Genomic DNA, 19,734 nt, shown 5'->3' with positions numbered 1-19,734 from the left:
AACTATGTAAAATTGATATCTATGCAATAGATACATTTTTTATTAGATTTACCCTAATGATTAAGATAGCATCTATCAGTAAGCTTGTTCTTAACTATCTTTCTCCCAAACCAAAATATTTATTTCTGCATATCTAGAACACCTTGATAGATAATACACTTGGCAGCTTCATTTGCTGCTCATAATAAGAAATGAATAGACAAAGTACAAGTTTTATATTCTTTATTTATTTTTATATTTTTACAATTTAATTCAATGTTCACTCTGAGGAAAAAAACAAAGAATATTGAAATATTTGCAGATTACAACATTCTAGTTTGTAAGAACCTTAGAGTCTTTGGGATCTAAGAACAAAAGAAATTCTAGCTATAGCTTAGCTAAGGTTATTTTTCTTTCCCCACCTCCAGATTACCGCTGCTCGTCGTCCTCATAAATCACATTAGTAGAGACCCTGGGTTTCTCTTTTGTTCTCAGTTATTCCTTGCCTACCTACCCAGGATACATGTTGTTGCCATTTGAGTTGACAGTTCCTCTTCTAGAGGAATAGTATATTGTTCCACCCAACCAACTCCTGGTTTATCCTGGTGATATTGTGAATGCATGTAGCAGTGACCTCAGCAGTTCTCAGCACAGGCTTTGGGAAGCATCGCATGGTCTACTTTTCCCATGTTTCTCTGCTATTCTCCCTGTAAAACCAGATTTCAACTAGGTGAAAAGACATGAGGGTAGGGGAATATCACTGAAACTTGAAACCAAGCCAAATTATACCAACCAACTCACAGGTAGGTATTGACAGTAATCATTGCTTCAAGCCACTGAGTGTTGGGGATTTTTTTTTTTTTTTTAATGAAGCATTGCTGTGAAAAATGATCCCTGACAGAGGAGATTATGAGACAACTTTAGCTTCATTTACTTCTCTCCTAAAATTAAATCTGGCAATTCTAAACATAGAATTTAACCAAATTTAAAGTTTTTCTTTTTTTCACTTTCTATATTATTCAGTCCATATTGTTTCAATAGCCAGTCTTACAAAAAGTTAGAAACACTTAAGCCAGGTGTGGTTGGCACATGCCTTTAATCCCAGCACTGGGGAGGCAGAGGTAGGAGGAGCACTGTGAGTTCGAGGCCACCCTGAGACTACATAGTGAATTCCAGGTCAGCCTGAGCCAGAGTGAGAACCTACCTCAAAAAAACAAAGAAAAAGAAACACTTGTTTCTCAAAGTCAGCACTCAAGACTGCCAACAAATTAAAGATACCCACTTCCACAAGCTTACCAAAGAACATCCTTTTAGTGACTACTAAATGATTTTATATTAAAGCCATCCCCCTTGAAAAGAATGTAACCCATGGGGAAGTAGGATACTAATCACACTGAGATAAGAGTACAGTGCAGGGCTGGAGAGATGGCTTAGAGGTTAAGCTCTTGCCTGTGAAGCCTAAGGACCCCGGTTCGAGGCTCGGTTCCCCAGGTCCCACGTTAGCCAGATGCACAAGGGGGCGCACGCGTCTGGAGTTCGTTTGCAGAGGCTGGAAGCCCTGGCGCGCCCATTCTCTCTCTCTCCCTCTATCTGTCTTTCTCTCTGTGTCTGTCGCTCTCAAATTAAAAAAAAAAAAAAAAAAATTAAAAAAAAAAGAGTACAGTGCATTCTATAGAAAGGAAACTGGACTGTGTCATAAATGATGTATCACATGATATATTTTGTGTATCCATTTTCAATTCAACTGCACGCAAATGTGACACAACCCCATGACACAGAAGTGTCCACATCCCTTTTAAATTTTTTTTTGTTTTATTTATTTATTTGAGAACAACAGAGAGAAAAAGGGAGAGAAAAAGAGAGAGAGAGAATGGGTACGCCAGGGCCTCCTACACACTGCAAAAGAACTCTAGACGTGTGCGCCCCCTTGTGCATCTGGCTAACGTGGGTCCTGGGGAATCAAGCCTCAAACCTGGGTCCTTAGGCTTCACAGGCTAGCGCTTAACTGCTGAGCCATCTCTCCAGCCTTAAATCTACTTATTTATTGAGAGAAGGGGGTAGGGGGCGGTGTGGTGGGAGGTGGTGAGAGAGAGAATGGGCGCGCCAGGGCCTCCAGCCACGGTAAACAAGCTCCAGATTTGCACGCCCCCTTCTGCACCTGGCTAACTTCACAAGCAAGTGATTAACCACTAAGCCATCTCTCCAGCCCCACGTTCCTTTTCTATAATATATTTTTGTGGCATTTTTCTGCATCATCAAGCATGATATTTTCCATCATTGCCTACAAAACTTCTACATGTTAGGAAAACATTTATGTTCACATTTCATCTATGAAGAAAATAGGCAAAATGACGTTGAAAATAGTTATAGTAGACAGCAGTTACTGAACTCTAATGTATGACTAGCTCTTTACTGAACACTTTCAAGAAAATAATCCATTGAGTTGTCACAACAAAAAGACAGATAGTGTCAGAGGAACCCACGTGTTTGAGTTCTTAGCACCCTTTACATTATTTGGGTGGCTGCAGAAAATTAAAGCCCACTGGCTCCCTATAATGAAGATGGGAGTAGGAATAAGAATTATATACTTAGATTTTTTCTTTTATTTATTTGATATATATACATGTATATATAAATATAAATATAAATATAAATATAAATATAAATATAAATATAAATATAAATATAAATATAAATATAAATATAAATATAAATATAAGTATAAGTATAAGTATAAGTATAAGTATATGTATATGTATATGTATATGTATATGTATATGTATATGTATATGTATATGTATATGTATATGTAGAGAGAGAGAGAGTCTAATAGAAAGAGAGAAAAGAGAGAGAATGGATGCACCAGGGCCTCTAGTCACTGCAAACTAACTCAAGACATAGGCAACACCTTGCACTTCTGGTGTTGCTTGAGACTGGGGACTTAAATTTGGGTCCTTTAGCATTTCAAGCAAGCACCTTAACTGCTAAGCTCTCTCGCCAGCCCTGTATACTTAGATTTTAATGAAACTATATATTCATAAGTTTTTTATAATTATGAAAATCAAATATGCATATTTTAATGTTACTCAAAAATATATAGGAGGAATATATTGGTTAAAGAAATTTCTAATCTGAGAACTTTTTGGTTTGAGGCTATTACCATACTGATAGGAATTAAAGAAATACTGTTTAACCCAGGGTAGATACAATGTTGAAGATTGTTTCCCTGGAAAAAGCACAATGAATACAAAGTAAAGGGAAATTAGACTAGGACCGGCTATTCTAGCACAGTAGGATTGTGCAAATAAGGAATGAATGCACATAGAGAATGAATCATTTTACAAAGTGTTCGCCTATTATGAAAGATTGATCAGTAATCTATTGCTTAAAAGTATAACACATCTCCTTTATCTTACACAACAGCTAAGAGGACATTTATATAATATAATTACAGAATAGTGGCTCACATTTATTATGCCTAATACCATTGATGGGTACTAGAGTTTTATGTGTTCTCCAAGGTTCAAAGCTTGAAAATTCACTCCTTAATGGAGAAGGGCTGAGAGCTGGGACCTCTAAGAGCTTAGTTCATATGAGCTCTGACATCATAAAAAGGTTCCTGTCATCAATATGGAGTTGTTTCAGTGCCATGAATGAGTTTCGAATAGAAGAACGAGAGCACTTTCTTTTCCCCTTCTCTGCTACCGTTCACATATGCAACATGACGCCTCTTGCCCTTATACCTTTCACCATGCATATTTCAGCATGTAAGTCTTTTCCTGATAGAGACACCTCAGTGTTAGACTTCCTGGACTAATAATTTTTCCCAGAGTTTTATTAACCTGGCTTAATACAGAGTTTAAAGGGAAATAACTTGGAAATAAGGGTGGGAGATAAACGATTCAATGGGCTTAAACAGACATAGGAAGGTTAGCGGGAGTGTAATGGGGGAGGAAAGGTGAAAGCAGAGTCATGGGGCAGAGGATGAGTGAGAGAAATTAACTAAAACTAAGGATGTGTATTTATTAAAAAAATAACAAACACAAAAATTAATAAAAGTGAGTTAGCAACACAAGCGTACTGTATCGACAGGGCAGTAATAATTAGAGTGACAGAAAATTATTCCTAAGAAATGTGTGGAGTGGGTTGGAGAGATGGCTTAGCAGTTAAGGTGCTGGCCTGTGAAGCCTAAGGACTCATATTTAACTCCCCTTATTCCACAGAAGCCAGATGTACAAGGTGACATGAGCATGCAAGTTTGCACATGCACTCAAGGTGGCACACATGCATCTGGAGTTCGATTGCAGTGGCTGGAGGCATTGGTGCACCTATTCTCTCTTTCTCTTTCATAAAAAAAAAAAACACTAAAATTAAAAAAAAAATGTGTGGAGATCAGAAAAATGTAGTCAAATGTTCTGACAATTTAAAAGGAAACAATGTGCCCATAGAATCCCATAACCAATGAAATACATTATTTGATTTATGAATAAATGAGAAACAACAGGCATAGAGAAAAAAAGCATATATATATATATTAGAAGCTAAACTATAAACTGTGACCATGTTAGCTTTGCATTGATGTATGAGGAATTCATTGATTTGATCTACAAATTAAGGAAACCATGGAGAGAAAGAGAGAGAGAGAGAGAGAGAGAGAGAGAGAGAGAGAGAGAGAGAGAGACTGATATGATTTCCTATGTGATCTTCTGAATGAATCCTATCAATAAAAAAGAACCCAGTGTACATAGATTTCAGCAAGCACCATGCCCTCCCATTCAGTATCATAGTATTTAATATGCTGAGAGTTAAAAAGGCAAAGGGTTAAAACAGCATAGAGGTATGTCTGGGCTAGTTACCTTTGAGTGGCACTTAGTGCAGCTTTACTCATGGCAAACCGTCCTTGATATTCTGCCTGTCTCTTCCTGGTAAATGGCAGTGAAGGTCAGTGAATCTAATTTGACAATAATGAGCCTGTTCTGCAACGTGTTATAGTGTTTTGCCCCCCACTTCTACTTTTAAAAGGTGTCAGCCAATCAGAAAAGATGTTCAATGACACCAGGCAAACCCCAGGAGAACTAAGAGAGTCAAAGAACAGTACTCTCTTATTTTTGTCTTTCAATAATGGAGACAGCTGAGGTTATGAACATATTCAGTATGCATTAAAAAATAGCCTGATAGGAAAGCTTTAATTAATAATAATTATCGGCTGCAGTACTGTGATTCAAGCCTCGTGTCTTGGCATGAAGGAGAAACTTGACACTTGTGCCTCTTTGTGGACAGAGAGATTTTCAGCAAAGTTAATGGAAACTCAGCGGATGAATGGTGCTGAAATTCAAATGTACTGTAAAATTACTGCAATGATTTCAATGTCACAGGACCACACTGTACTGCATTTATGATTATTACCCCTATGCTATGCTTAGTGAGATTTTTGTCAAACATTTTACAGCTTAAAAAATATTGTATCCTTCAAAGAAAAATGTTGATGCAATGATCATTATCCCTGTAACACTTAGTGTAAGTAATATAACCTACCTACCTAGTAAATAACCTACCTATCTTTTATATAATTATGTATGTAACATAATATAAACAGTATCTATTATATCTATAATATTAGCAATATCTACTATAGAAAACATTCAAATTGGGATGTTGATATGAGGGTAATGACCCACCAAAAACCACACTGACCCCAAACATCTTCAGAAATCTCATTCTACCTTACAACATTTTATCTCCCAAAACATGATTCTAAAACATGACTGTGAGAATCCCATAGGATTCACATTTAAGATATACCTTCTTAGACTCAACCTCAAATCTTCTAAGTGCTATACCAGGAGCCTTTCAACCGAGGAACAGAAAACTTAAGGATTTGTGAACTATGGATGGGAGAAAAAAAATGCATCTTTATTAAACTTTAATTAAAATTTAACTTTCATGGGGCTGTAGAAATAGCTTAATGGTTAAGGTACTTGCCTACAAAGCCAAAGAACCCAGGTTCAATTCCCCAGAACCCACACAAGCTACTTCCCCAAATGGCACATGCTTATGGAGATTGTTTGCAGTGGCTGAAGGCCCTGTTGTGCCCATTCACTCTTTCTTTTTCCCTCTGTCCAATAAATAAAAGTTTTTTTTTTTTCTAAATTAACTTTCCTTTCAATTTAGGTATATTTTAATCATAAGAGATTTAGCATATCTGTGATGCTACCAGCATGAAATCTTGAAACTGTTTTCCTATAAAATGCTGAGTTAAAACTATAAGTTGGGCTGGAGAGATGGCTTAGCAGTTAAGTGCTTGTCTGTGAAGCCTAAGGACCCCGGTTTGAGGCTCGGTTCCCCAGGTCCCATGTTAGCCAGATGCACAAGGGGGCACACGCGTCTGGAGTTCGTTTGCAGAGGCTGGAAGCCCTGGCGAGCCCATTCTCTCTCTCTCTCTCCCTCTATCTGTCTTTCTCTCTGTGTCTGTCGCTCTCAAATAAATAAATAAAAAATTAAAAAAAACCTATAAGTTATAAATATCACAAAATATTACTAAAATTGGCTCTAATTTTAGAATGCTGGTTACTAAACTCTGCATTAGCTTTTAATTTAATGAATTATAAAATGAGCAAATATATTACAATAACAGCAAATTTCAAAATGATATTTTGACAGATGCTTTTCAATGTAATTGATTTCTTTTGTAATCATGTGCATCTTATTTAATGTATTTTATAATATGCTTTTGAAAAGAACCCATAGTCTTCACTAGGCAAGATGAGAGTCCATGGCCCCCTGGCATTGTATTTATGCACAGGGAGAATGAAAGGATGGAGAGAGATAACTGCTAGCTGTGCCTGGGAATGAAACAAACCATCCCTGGCATTTCCTGTGAGCAGACACAGACATGGGAGCATAAATGAAGATGCTTTACAAAATGCTGGTACATTTAAGGGCAGAGGGGAAAGGAAGAGGAAGCAGGGACAGAACCACTTGTCAGTCATCACCGGCTTACTGGCCAAGTTCGTCAGCAGGGGAGCTGAATCTGACCACTTCTGCCGTGATTAGTGTCACTACAGTCAAGTGTAATTTGTGTGTAAAGAGAAGTGGTGGATAGAAAAATAATTCAGTCCATCCTTCCAAATTCTCTCTGTCATCACAGGCATCAAAATCAGTCAGCCTTAGGGGAGAAGCACCAGCACCCCCCAAAATCCTATAATTGTATTCAGTATTCAAATATTTCATACTACAGAATGCTATTTTCAACCTCAGAGCAACAAAAACTAGAAAGGTTGATTGTATAGTTTATACAATTGTGAAAGTGATGTCTGTGTGTCTTCCATTGTCTTTGGTAAAAACCTGAGGGAAATTGTGTTTTTACATCATGAATTTTTTGGACTAATAAAGTATTTTCTCATTTATGCTTTCTTATCTACCAATGTGGTAGCTTAGCCATGACAGCAACCTATAAGCTTCCCTTCCCTCCATTTTCACTTGGATCACTAAAACTTATGCTTCTGTTTCGCTACTATCCGTATGTAATTCACTTTCCTCAGGCTGGTCTCCACTGAGTTATTTCAGACCACTTTTGCAGTAGTACTGAGGAGTGAATTCCTGAATGGGCTTCTCAGCTTTCCTGCTTCCCATCTCCAACTCTTGTTCCAAAAAGTCACCAGAAAGAACACTTATTAATATGCCAGCTCTGATACTAATCCTCTGCAAAATACACCTATGAAGCCCAACTGCTTTTAGACTACATCTCGTACTTCTTAAGCCAGCATAACACCACTACTTATTTCTAAAAAAAATATTTTATTTTATATATTTATTTGATAAAGGATGAAAAAGAGGCAGAGAGGTGATGGGGGAAAACAAGTGGTACACCAGAGCCTCTAGCCCCAGCAAATGAACTCTAGATGCATGTGTCACCCATTATACTTGGGTTTTACATGGGTACTGGGGAATCAGGCCTGGGTCCCTTGGCTTTGCAGACAAGCACTTTAACTAACTGTTAAGCCATCTCCCCAGCCCAACCCTATATCATTTCAGCATAGGGGTACAGGTCTAGCATTAATACCCCAGCCTTACAACCTAGACATCAGTTACACTGACTTCTTGTCATTCTTGTTTGGACCTTCTCATACTCTTTTGGTTATTTGCACATGCATACCCTTGACAAGATAGTTCTGTTTGCATGGTCAACTTCAGTGGAAGTCTCCTATGGAAAGCCATCATTGGCCCTCTAAGCCAAGTGACATGTCTTTTCTCACTACCTGCCTAATGCTCATCACTTACACGTTTTTGTCTATTCCTTCCATCTGACACCATTTGGAGGCTTATCATTGAATTGGTTCAATTGAAAAGTAGGATTAATGTCAATACAACACAGTTATGCTATTTTATTAGAGATTAAACTCAGAGCACAACTTTTACCAAGTATTTGCACTGACTCAGCACAATTATTTTTTAGATCCTATAAACTTTAATCTCATGATAATCCAAAGAGAAATCAACTATTACTTAAAGGTAAGATAGAAATAAACGTCATATTTTATCTATACATTTTACTTTGATTCAAAATTGTGTTTTGAAAATAAGCTAGTCCACAATGTTTGCTTATGAGAATAATATTTTACCCATTAAAAACATGAGCATGCAAGTAAGAATACATTGTCTTAATAATTAACAAGGACAGCCTTATAATCCATAGAATAAATTAGTTGTAGTGAAGATGGGAACATGTATTTGCTGATACTAAGTGTGGCCACAGTGTAAGTTCTTTATATTTAACTTGTCAAAATCTCTTAACAAATGTTCTGAAAGTAACGTTAAGCACACTTTAATGATAAGAAAGCCAAGATGAAGCAATATTCCAAAGTTGTACAGTTTGCAAATGTCAGAAATGAAAATAGATGGCAAGATGTGATATACAGCCTGATTCCAGAGCCCGGACACAGTGAATACTCTTCATGTTCAGATCATGAAACATTTTATCACAACATGTTCTAAGGAGGCATGTGTATCATATACACATATTTTTAACTTTACCAAGAATTCCTTTCCCCTTTCTCCCTGACACACCACTATCTTTTCATGGTTCATATTCCATATCAAACATCCTCTTTCCTGATGAGCCTACATTTACTGTCTCTGAAAGATCTGAGGACTGCCAACACTCTACAACCTTCAGAGGCATTTGTGTTGACTTTACCAAGCCATCCTGAGAGCCTGACCCTCAATGTCTGTCAGATAATGAGTGTTATCAGCTTTAACATGCTCAATTTTAGTATATATTTTTATGTAAATATTGGTAAGATAGAGCAGAAATTTAATATTATTTCTGTATAGTATATAATTCTAGGTCACATATATTTTCAGACATTTCCTTATTTTGATGACACTTTCTTAATGTCTAAGGTAGTAAATTAATTACAATTGTAGATTTACTCTTTAACTAAAACTACTGAGGTTTACAAAACTGATTTTACACTTGTACAATGTCGATTTACACATGCATTAGTTACACGCTTAAAAGGATCAGAGTTAATATATTTTCAATGAAAAATAGCTCATCTAAATGCCAGGCAGAGTTGCATAATGTGGGACCCATGCTGTGAGATTCACTGCCTTCCCAAGTTGAATATGACAGGCTATAGCAATTACATAAATGAATTGTTTTCTGTCAACCTCACTGGTGCATTAATGTAAGCCTACACAATTAACGAAAAGATCAGCTTGCAAAGTAACAACAAGAAGAAATTAAAATCATGTCACCAGTATGGAAGCTGCTTTGGGCACTGTGCACATCCATTCACAAGAATAACACAAAGCCAAACTTACCTTGAAAATGTGCTGGATGCCAAATAGTCTTTTCTGAATCATAAAATGGCAAATGGGCAAACAGACAAATGGAAAATGATCTACACAGTAAGCAAGGAATACCCTTATTTTTAGGCTTTCTTGTATGTCCAATGACTTTACCCAAACTATTTTCTATTCTTTAGACTTCCCAAAGACAAATAAATCCACAGCTAAAACCAGAAGTTTTAGCTTGTCTCCTCCACCTGGCCTTTTCTCTTTTTTGTTTTAATTTTTTTTTTGTTCATTTTTTATTTATTTATTTGAGAGTGACAGAGAGAGAAAGAGACAGAGAGAGAGAGAGATTGAGAACGGGCGCGCCAGGGCCTCCAGCCACTGCAAACGAACTCCAGACGCTTGCGCCCCCTTGTGCATCTGGCTAACGTGGGACCTGGGGAATCGAGCCTCGAACCGGGGTCCTTAGGCTTCACAGGCAAGCGCTTAACCGCTAAGCCATCTCTCCAGCCCGCTTTTCTCTTTTTTTTTTTATTAATCATATGTTTTCTAGTTACTTCATCCTATCAATGTAGGAATAACTACCTGCAATCCAAATGATACAAGGAACAGTTAGTGTTGTGCCAAACGATAACCTTAAGAAGCCCTGGATTGGCAGCTTCAGGACAATTCCTATGCTTTTCAGAGCTACTAAGGACAATGGAAATAAATACCTCACTCAAAGAATCAAAGCACACTTAATCAGTTGGCTCATTACTGTCCTTCCGTCCTAATGAATTTTTCCTATTAAAGACAGTACCCTTTCCCTATGAATTCTACAAAACAGAACAATAACTTTCAAAATCCTCTATCAATGAATAATTTTTGTTTTTAATGAACAAATCTAATTGAAAACTAACATAGCTATCTGTTGTTGCTTGGTAACTATAATCACATTTTATCATGTGCTAGTTACAAGGTGTTAAGACTATGGTGTTTTATGTGTTCCTTTACAACCAAGGGGAAAAATGTATTTTGAATGTTGTTTCTTGAATTTCATTGGATATATATGGTTCTACAACAGCATTCTACTTTCTTAGATTGTTGGAAATACAGCCCAAGGTTTCTCTTAACCATGTTATTCACATCTTTCATACTGAGGTTCAAGGCTTTCTGACACCTAGAACCTCTATTAATTGATATTTTGTTTTTGCTTAGACCTGGAGTCAATTGTGGAAAGGGATTTCAAAGCAATACAACTGTGTGCATTTCATAGCACAAACTCAAAAGTCGGGCAACAAAATTTCAGACGAGCTGTAAATGCTAATGAACTGAGAGGCAAATAAAATTTAAAAGAGGAAATATGAACATTATGGAAAAGAGCAGTGATATGTTTGATATCACATAAATATTCATGATGTTTCATATCCAGAAGCTTGTAATCCCAAAGTTTTAACATTTAAAGATTGAGATCTGCTTAAAATAGGAATCAAACTAACAATCACAACAAAAAACTGTTCAATATTCATCTACTACACAATTAAGATCAGATCACAAAATATCTTTATAGTCTCTACTCATCTATCTTCATGTTGAATATTCACTAAATATAAAGGAGCAGTTTTTACCTTATTCTCTTTTCATATTTATAATATTAATTTAAATTTAAATATATTAATATAATTTATAGTATACCCATTCCCTTTATTAATATTTCTCCATGAAGAATTTTCACACTAACATAATTATATTTACTGCAAGTTATTACCACAACCATCTGCCTAAATTTTCAATTATCTTTCCTTCTAGATAGAAGTAACCACCTGTTGAAATTATAAGAATAATTTCTCTTTATACATAATGTCTCTATTATTTTCTAAGGGCTTAATCTATATATTAATTATTTTAGAAATAGGAAAATATTCTCCTGAACTCCAAACTCTTTTATATTAGATGTTTTTTCACTAGTTTGAGCATTTCTTCCTCAAAGCCTTCATGTAGATAAAATCTATAGTTCCCAGAGGATCACCTTCCTAATCTGTTTCATGAACTGTGTTTTAGATAAGAAAGAACAATGATACATGCTATAAATTTTGAATGAAAAGATAAGGCAAATGCTTTTCATTAACCATCTGACCCTAGTGCACCAGTTCTTTGAATTATATGACCATAAATAATTACTTAGGGAAGCTACATGAACAAACCCAGCCGAAAATTTCACATTAGCTAGAAGTAAATTTAGATGATGAAACAGTTTTATGAATTGAGCCTAGTTCCTATAATACCTGAAGCACATGCTATAAATTCTTCACCAAGATGTGATTCCATTTCTTATCATGTTACAAAAGACAATGGCAAACTTGTGAAAGTGCAGATCAATACAACTCTGACATACAGTGGGAATGCGATGTCAGTCAACAATCTTTGGAAAATAACTCTAGAAATTAATAGAAACCCAAACACTCTATCAACACACATACTCTATTCTCTGGTGTCATTTTTTTTTTGCTGTATTTTTTTCTAAGAAACACAATCTCACTCAGTGGCCTAGGCTGACCTGGAAATTACTAGGCAAACCAGGCTGGTCTCAAAGTTTTGGCATGCTCATTGCCTCAGCCTGCCTGCCAATAGCTGGTTTAAAGGCATAAGCCATCATGGTCAACTACAGGTAATTTGTATAGCCTGTCATCAATACTTGTAGGTGCCTTACACAAGGAAGTGAAAAAATACATATAAAATACTGAAAAATACATAAAATACCATGAAATATAAAAATGTATAAATATAATATGCATATATATGCATATATATATGCACTTTTATATGAGAATATGCATGGCTTCAGCAAAAAGCAAAACTAGCCCAGAAGTCATCTGAGAAATCATAGAGTATTCATAAAAAATGTTACACAGGACTAAAACAGTATGCATTACTCAATCATGTAGTATCACAGGAGAATATTGAAAAACATCTTTAAAATAATAGGCAAAAGCATATAACTAAATTATTTATATTCAATGAAATTAGAGAAGATGCAAAATTAATCACTGGCAGAAAAAAAATCTGAATGCTGTTTACTCTAGAAAGGGGTATTTGCCATTTAATGTCCAGTTCTGTGGCAAAATATAGGACAAAAGAAACAGGGGAGGAAGTGCTTATTTCAGATTAAGATTTGGGGATTGGCTCTTCAAGGCAGGAACATGAGGTTGCCTGAACATTTGGTGTGCAGTCAGAAAGCAGACATAGTTGAATGCGGGTGCTCAGTTTGCTATCTCATTTGTTGTTTTCTTTTGTTTTGTTTTTCAAGGTAGGGTCTCACTCTCTGGCCCAGGCTGACCTAGAATTCACTATGTAGTCTCAGGGTGGGCTCAAACGCCTGGCAATCCTCCTACATCTGCCTCCCAAGTGCTGGATTAAAGGCGTGCACCACCATACTTGGCCTTGCTATCTCATTCTTATTCAGTCTGGACTCCAGCCCATGAAATGTTGCCAGGCCACAGTTGGGGTGAGCTTTCTCATTATAATTAACTTAATGTAGAAACTCTCTCATAGACATGCCATAGGCACTTCTAAATCAGATCAAATGATAATTGATATTGAGCATGACAATGTATAGGAGACTTTTTTAAGGGGGCAGTAAATTTCAGTTATACTATTATATACAACAAACTATATTATGCTGTTAGAGGTATTTGATAAAACACTGATGTACACATAAAATTTATACTACTTGTTGTGTTTAAATTTTACATCAGTAAAAATATTGGAAGCAGGGCTGGGGAGATGGTTTAATGGTTAAGGTGCTTGCCTGTGAAGCATAAGGAACCCGATTTAACTCCTCAAAATCCACATAAGCTAGATGCACAAGGTGAGACATGTGCACAAAGTCACACATGTGTACAAGGTGGCACACACATCTGGAGTTCTATTGCAGCGGCTGGAGGCCCTGGAACACCAGTTTGTTTGTTCTCTCTCTCTTCCTCTCTCTCTCTCTACCTCTCTCTGTCTCACTCTAACTCTCATAAATAAATTTTTAAAAATACCGGAAGAAAATATTTCTTGAATATTATGCATGGTAAATTTAAGGGGAAGTGTAATTATGTTTGCCATTCAAATTATGTATACAAAATAAAGAAGGCTATTGATGAGATACAATGTGAATGGAAACATGATATTGCAAGTATGATAAAATGCTTATATTAAATTATAGATAGTGGTTATATCTTCTCAATGTATTTAATTTATTGTGTCCATGATTAAATATTATGGATAACAAGAATGCAATGTATCTTTGAAACATGTAAATTGGAAAATTAATGACTCTGACATTCATGTAAAACTGTTTTATAGTACCTATTACACAGGACTTCTTTGAAAGATCTCATGGCCTTCTGCAAAGGTTTCTCCTTGTTTCATTTGCAGGAATGCCAAACCTCTCCTTACATTCTCTCATGAATGACTTGTGATAAGAAGAAAATGTGCCATGTAATAATGAAAAGTTTTAGCTGAATGCTATGTCTGCCATAATTTGAGGTGATATGCAGACGATTTGAACACTTGAGCACTGTTCCTATCTGGCCACCAGATGCTACCACACAGACCAATGACACAAGTCTAGTCTCACTGTCTAGCACACCAGATTTTGAAGATGTAGTATTTAAGAGAATAAATATGAATAACATTAAATTTGAATGTTGATATATAACATTAGAATATATCATATCATTATATCTCTTTATTATTTATTTTAATGTGCCCTCTAAAAAGTTTAAAATTATATTTTTGGCCCTCATATCTGATGAAAGTGCTAATGAAAACATTTAGCATCTGGTAGAAAGGATTTCATTTTTAAATATTTTGATTCCCTAACTTGGAAATATTATACAAACTAGCAGAACTAAGTGATGGAATAAGATGAGATAAAATGCAGTTGTTTTAAATGCCAAAAATATTGGCAAGAATTTGTAGTTATCAATATTTTAATATATCTATATTTGAGCTTTATTATTAAGTCAGAAGAGTTTTCTTCTCTCTTAGGATGATCAATACTATTTTATTCCTCCTTGAAGTTTTGATCTATCGATCAGATGTATCCTAATATGCACCCCTATAGTCCTGTTCAATTTGAGGGTTAATAATAACATAATTGTCTGGCTACTAGAAATCTTTTATAATTTCTTTAGAGAATAATCTATAATCTGTAATCTAAACTATATAGAGTTCTAACTTTGGATAAAATTAATTTAATTTGATTGTTTGGAATAAATCTGCATCCACTTGTGGTTGGGTAAAGAATTATTGCTGTTTAAAAAACTTGGTAAATCTATTATTTAAGAAAGAGTTATCCTTAAGGAGATACCTGATTTTTAAGAGTTTTTTTTTTAATCAATATAAAATATATCAAAATAAAACATGATGACAAAGACCAATGCTGAGAAGTTGTGGTCAGCCCAAAGCACAATAGCCAATATCAACATGCTCCAGCAGAACTCTTATTGTGTTTTTTTTCATCATTCACTCATTTTTCCTACATTTTTCCTTATAAATGAACTTTTGCTTCATCAGCTGAGACTACAACAGTACAAGTCTAGAAAGTCATGCTAGTTGAGGAGAAGTTATTCCTTATTTGAACTTTGATGGTTTATTAATCATTCCAAAATTATTTTGTAAACATTTTTGCAATAGGTATTGTTTATTTGTTCCACATTAGAACTGAAAGTGTCTCTTCCCTCATCCTAATGTCAGCCTTGCAGGTAAGGAAAACCCCTAGGATTGACAAGGAAGGTAAGTCCTTCCATATATCCCAATGCTCCGATAGTGGCAACCTCAAAGAATTGGGCCAATGATGTGCTTATGGCCACTGAGAGTTTTTGTGGTATTTGAGAAAGCTGTTTCATTTCACATTGTCCTGACCCAAAGACATAGGATTGTCTGGCATGTCCCTTGACTATGTTCTTCTTTCCTGCATCATATTGGGTGTATAAAAGCATTTCATCTATATGCAGGGAAAGTCAGGGGACAGGAATATTGAGAAAGTTTCAGCCATCCATGTTCAATAGACCTAGCCACGGACTCTGAGCTCTTCCACTGCTTACTAGTTCTGTAGTTTGGTCTTCTCCTTCTCAGAGTTGAGCACAAGTCAGCCTGAAAATAGGCAAAGTAACTCTCCAGTGTTTTTACTTCAATTCCTCAATTTTTCCCCAGTGATTTTTTTTCTTAATTGGCTTCAATAATAAATAGTGTTTGTAAACTAGGAACTTCTACAACAATCTGTGTTCACACATGAAGGTAGATGAATCTAGTCTTTAAAACGAACACAATCCCTAGAACGATATGTTGTACTTCAGGGCTGACCTTTGCTTGGAACTTATCATGTGGCTGTATTATAAAAGAGAAGGTACATTAGCAGTCAGGAGAATCTTTGAGGGCATTCTCCTCAACATTACAATAAGTCAGTATGAGTATACTTCAAACTTGTATGTTTACAAATGTGAGCTACTGATAATACAGCCAAAGGAATATTTGTTTGCTACTTTACATGGGCAGGCACTCATAATTTTGAAACAACTTGATGAAAATTGAATCTTAGAACTACTTTTACTTAAGCATTAGCTAGTTTTTTTTTCCTATTTCCTGTTTTGTAAATGAAGTTTTGGGCTGGGGAGGATGGCTTAATGGTTAAGGCACTTCCCCGCAAAGCCAAAAGACCCAGGTTCAATGCTCCAGGACTCACGTAAGCTAGATGCACAAGGTGGTACACGTGTCTGGAGTTCATTTACAGCAGCTGGAGGTCCTGTCATATCCATTCTCTCTTCATCTTTCTTTCAGCCTCTCTTTCTGTCTCAAATAAATAAATAAAGTAAGCAGAAAAAGTATTCAAAAAATGAAGTCTTTCATTTCTGCTTTCTCAGAATCCTGAGGAATGTATTGAAATGATTTCAGGCTTGACGCTTCCAAGAGTAAAAGAAAACAAAAATTCTCCTTTATGCAGATTTAAATGAATTTTGTATACAGAATGTTATATGAAATGAATGCAAATTTGTTTTCATTAGAATTGTTCAGCAGACCTGGTGTCGCTTTTCTCTGTATGCTTATTTATCACTGGGCAATGTTAGACAGGCTTGCATGCTTCCATTCTTTCAACAGACAGCTTCTAATGGAAGGCACCATGCCTAGATCTGTTGTAGAGAAAGACATATTTCATAACTTCTGATTCTTGAGGCTCTTAAAATTGGATAGAAAAAAATACAGACATGAAGTCACCTTCAGATGCAAGTGCTGTATGGGGAAGCTATAAACTCAATCTAAAGAAACCAGAAATACTAAAGACACCCACACTCATTCTGGAATGTAAAATGTGGCATAAGATATGAGTCTGAAATTAAAGGGTGTTTGGGATTCAAGAAATGGAGAGTGTAGAAGAAAGTTGTTCCAGTAGGAGAAATGATCAAGGACCTCACTATTTATAAGGATTAGGCCTGAAGAACAGAACCTTAGTAAAGAGCTGAGGGTTGAAAAATTGTCATGGGACCAAGATGTCAAACTAAAACTATGCTAATTAGTAAGATGGAAGTTAGCAAAGGTATAGATCTCAACTATCGTCATTTGAAAAATATATGAAATATACAATTTCACCTATTAAAATAATGTAAGATTAAAGTAAGATTACTCCATTATGGCACATATATAAGAATTTACAATCAGAAGTTATGCATATCATTGCTTCCATTTGGCAGGAGAACTAACTAATATCTGTAAAACTATAAACTATAAACACAAATAGCTTTTTGATCTAACTCTTCTAATTTTTGGAAGCTATAGATAAAATGACAAACATTTCAAGAAAAATATATAAAATTATTTAATTTTACAATGTATATATAATAAGAAAGTTATTCTTAAATATTCATTATATCATATTACTTAAATAGAAATTTTATATTTTTGTAAGTCCAGATAACTTGTGTGAATAAAGAAGTCAATATATGTGTAAAAAGATAAGGTATAGAATTGTATTTATAATATTGCCATGACTAAAAATAAAATAAAATGACTGCTTCACCCTCTATGTAAGTGTAAATATGCATAACTAATATTCACTGCTTCGAAAAACTCCTTTTTGAGCTCTTATTATACACCAACCATAATTCGTTTTGCATGAAACAGCAATAAAACTGCCTAGGTCTGTGAACAAAAAGATATATTTATATATTTTTATAAGTTATATTCCAGAACAAAAAATGAATAAACAAAATTACCAGATCAGATCAATCAACAAGAAAAAATAAAAGAATAAGGCATGAAGGAGGGTAGTCTGAATAGGTCACATTGCTAAAGCCAGGACGAGAGAGCCCTGGGCTAAGTAGTTAGTAGAAATCCTATAAACATTGTCCAGGAACAAAGCAAAGGTCAAAGTGCATGGACTCAGTAAACAAGCCAAAGACAGAGGGAAAATGAAGTCAGCAACCACAAGAAACAGCTTCTAAAACTCTGGAATGTACCATGTCTATAAAAATAACTACCATATAACCAAATCGTCCTTATACACACAAAAAAATAAAAAAAGAAGAAAAAATGATGCTCTATTGTCAGGAAATAAATCAGTAAACCACTTGACCTCAAGAAGTGTGTTGGTTTTATGTTGACTGACATAGAGGCACATCTTTAGAGACTCAGAGTTTCCCTGAGCTAGATGAAAAGAACTGGGAGGGGGAAGCTAGACAGAACAATGCTGTGTGCACATGAACAAGACTGTTTGAAATCTCTTCCTGGTAGTCAAAGAGATAAAAGAAAAGGACTACAAAGTATAAAGCCAGCACAGTGAAGGTTAAATAGGAGTTCCAAGTGCCATGATTTATCCACTGAAACAGCTGGGAAACTTCTGAACTAGTTCATATATCACAGAAGTAGAAGTGAGTTTGGCTATATAAACACACCTCAGGGCTGCCACTGTTCCTATTAACTGACTGTCTCAGTAAAGGTCTGCTTTGAGACAGATCCCTGCTGTAGCTGAATGGATAGAAAACTGCAGGTAAGGCTGAAAATTAGTGGGAGACATAGATCAAGAACACTCATGAGAATTTCTTTTTTCAGAACAGAGGAATTTATATAATTTGACATTTAAAAACTGGGCATCTGTGGATATCCACACTGTCTACATTTAATACTTACTTCTCTGATTCCCACTCCCTCCAGGACTACAGGTGATTCTGGAAGATCACTCCCACACTGGTCTAGCGAAAGTTTTCCCAAGCCCAACTACTTCGTCCATATGTGGTTTCTCATTTGGTATTTCTTTGGCACAAATACTAGTTCTAGTATTTGCCTGGAGTAATTTTAGTCAAAAGCCAGTATCAAGTGAAAATATCACTATGACCAATGTAAAGTTTTCCATATTATCACTGAAAAAATCTTTGAACTCTAAGGCAATGCCCTTAAATGTCAGCATCCTATCACCAGCAGCTAGGTGTAATGCCTGGCAGATAATAAGTAAGAAAAGGATGGATGAAAGAACCTTACCTGCCTCAACTGAAAGTAAATCAGTGCATAGCCTAGACCTGCAACTTACCAAAGATCCAGTGGGTACGCCAGTAGTCTCTCCATGCTACTTCTCTTCCTCTCTGCTTCTACGTCTCTCTCCCTCTGTCTGTATTTATACTCCTCTCTGGGGAATTTCAGGGCATGGTGCTTTGAATCAGATCTCCTCCGTAAACACCCATATATTGGGTGTTTGGTCCACGTTTGATGGTGATTTTGGAGGCTGAGCCTTGTTGGAGAATGTGTATTATTAGGGGATGGCTTTGGAGTACTATACCAGCTCCCCATGCCCCAACCCACTCACTTGCTGCTGTTGTCTTCCTGCTATGGCAGAAAGTGGGCCCAGAATCTGCTCATGCCATGCTCTCCCTACCATCATCACTGTAGGTCTAAATAAATCTTTTCCTCCCATCAGCTACTTATGGTTGCATGTTTTATCCT

General features: G+C 35.9%; 1 protein-coding gene across 7 annotated transcripts in view; it reads right to left on the bottom strand.

Moving 5' to 3' along the window:
- Positions 1-19,734, bottom strand: part of Erbb4 (erb-b2 receptor tyrosine kinase 4) — a 1,092,347-nt gene that overhangs the window by 739,414 nt on the left and 333,199 nt on the right. The gene's annotated exons all lie outside the window — the stretch shown is intronic.

The sequence above is a fragment of the Jaculus jaculus genome, chromosome 4 (assembly GCF_020740685.1).
Source record: "Jaculus jaculus isolate mJacJac1 chromosome 4, mJacJac1.mat.Y.cur, whole genome shotgun sequence".
In the NCBI taxonomy this organism is placed as follows: domain Eukaryota; kingdom Metazoa; phylum Chordata; class Mammalia; order Rodentia; family Dipodidae; genus Jaculus; species Jaculus jaculus.
The sequence above is the reverse complement of the archived record's forward strand: the minus strand, read 5'-3'. Positions and strand labels throughout refer to the sequence as shown.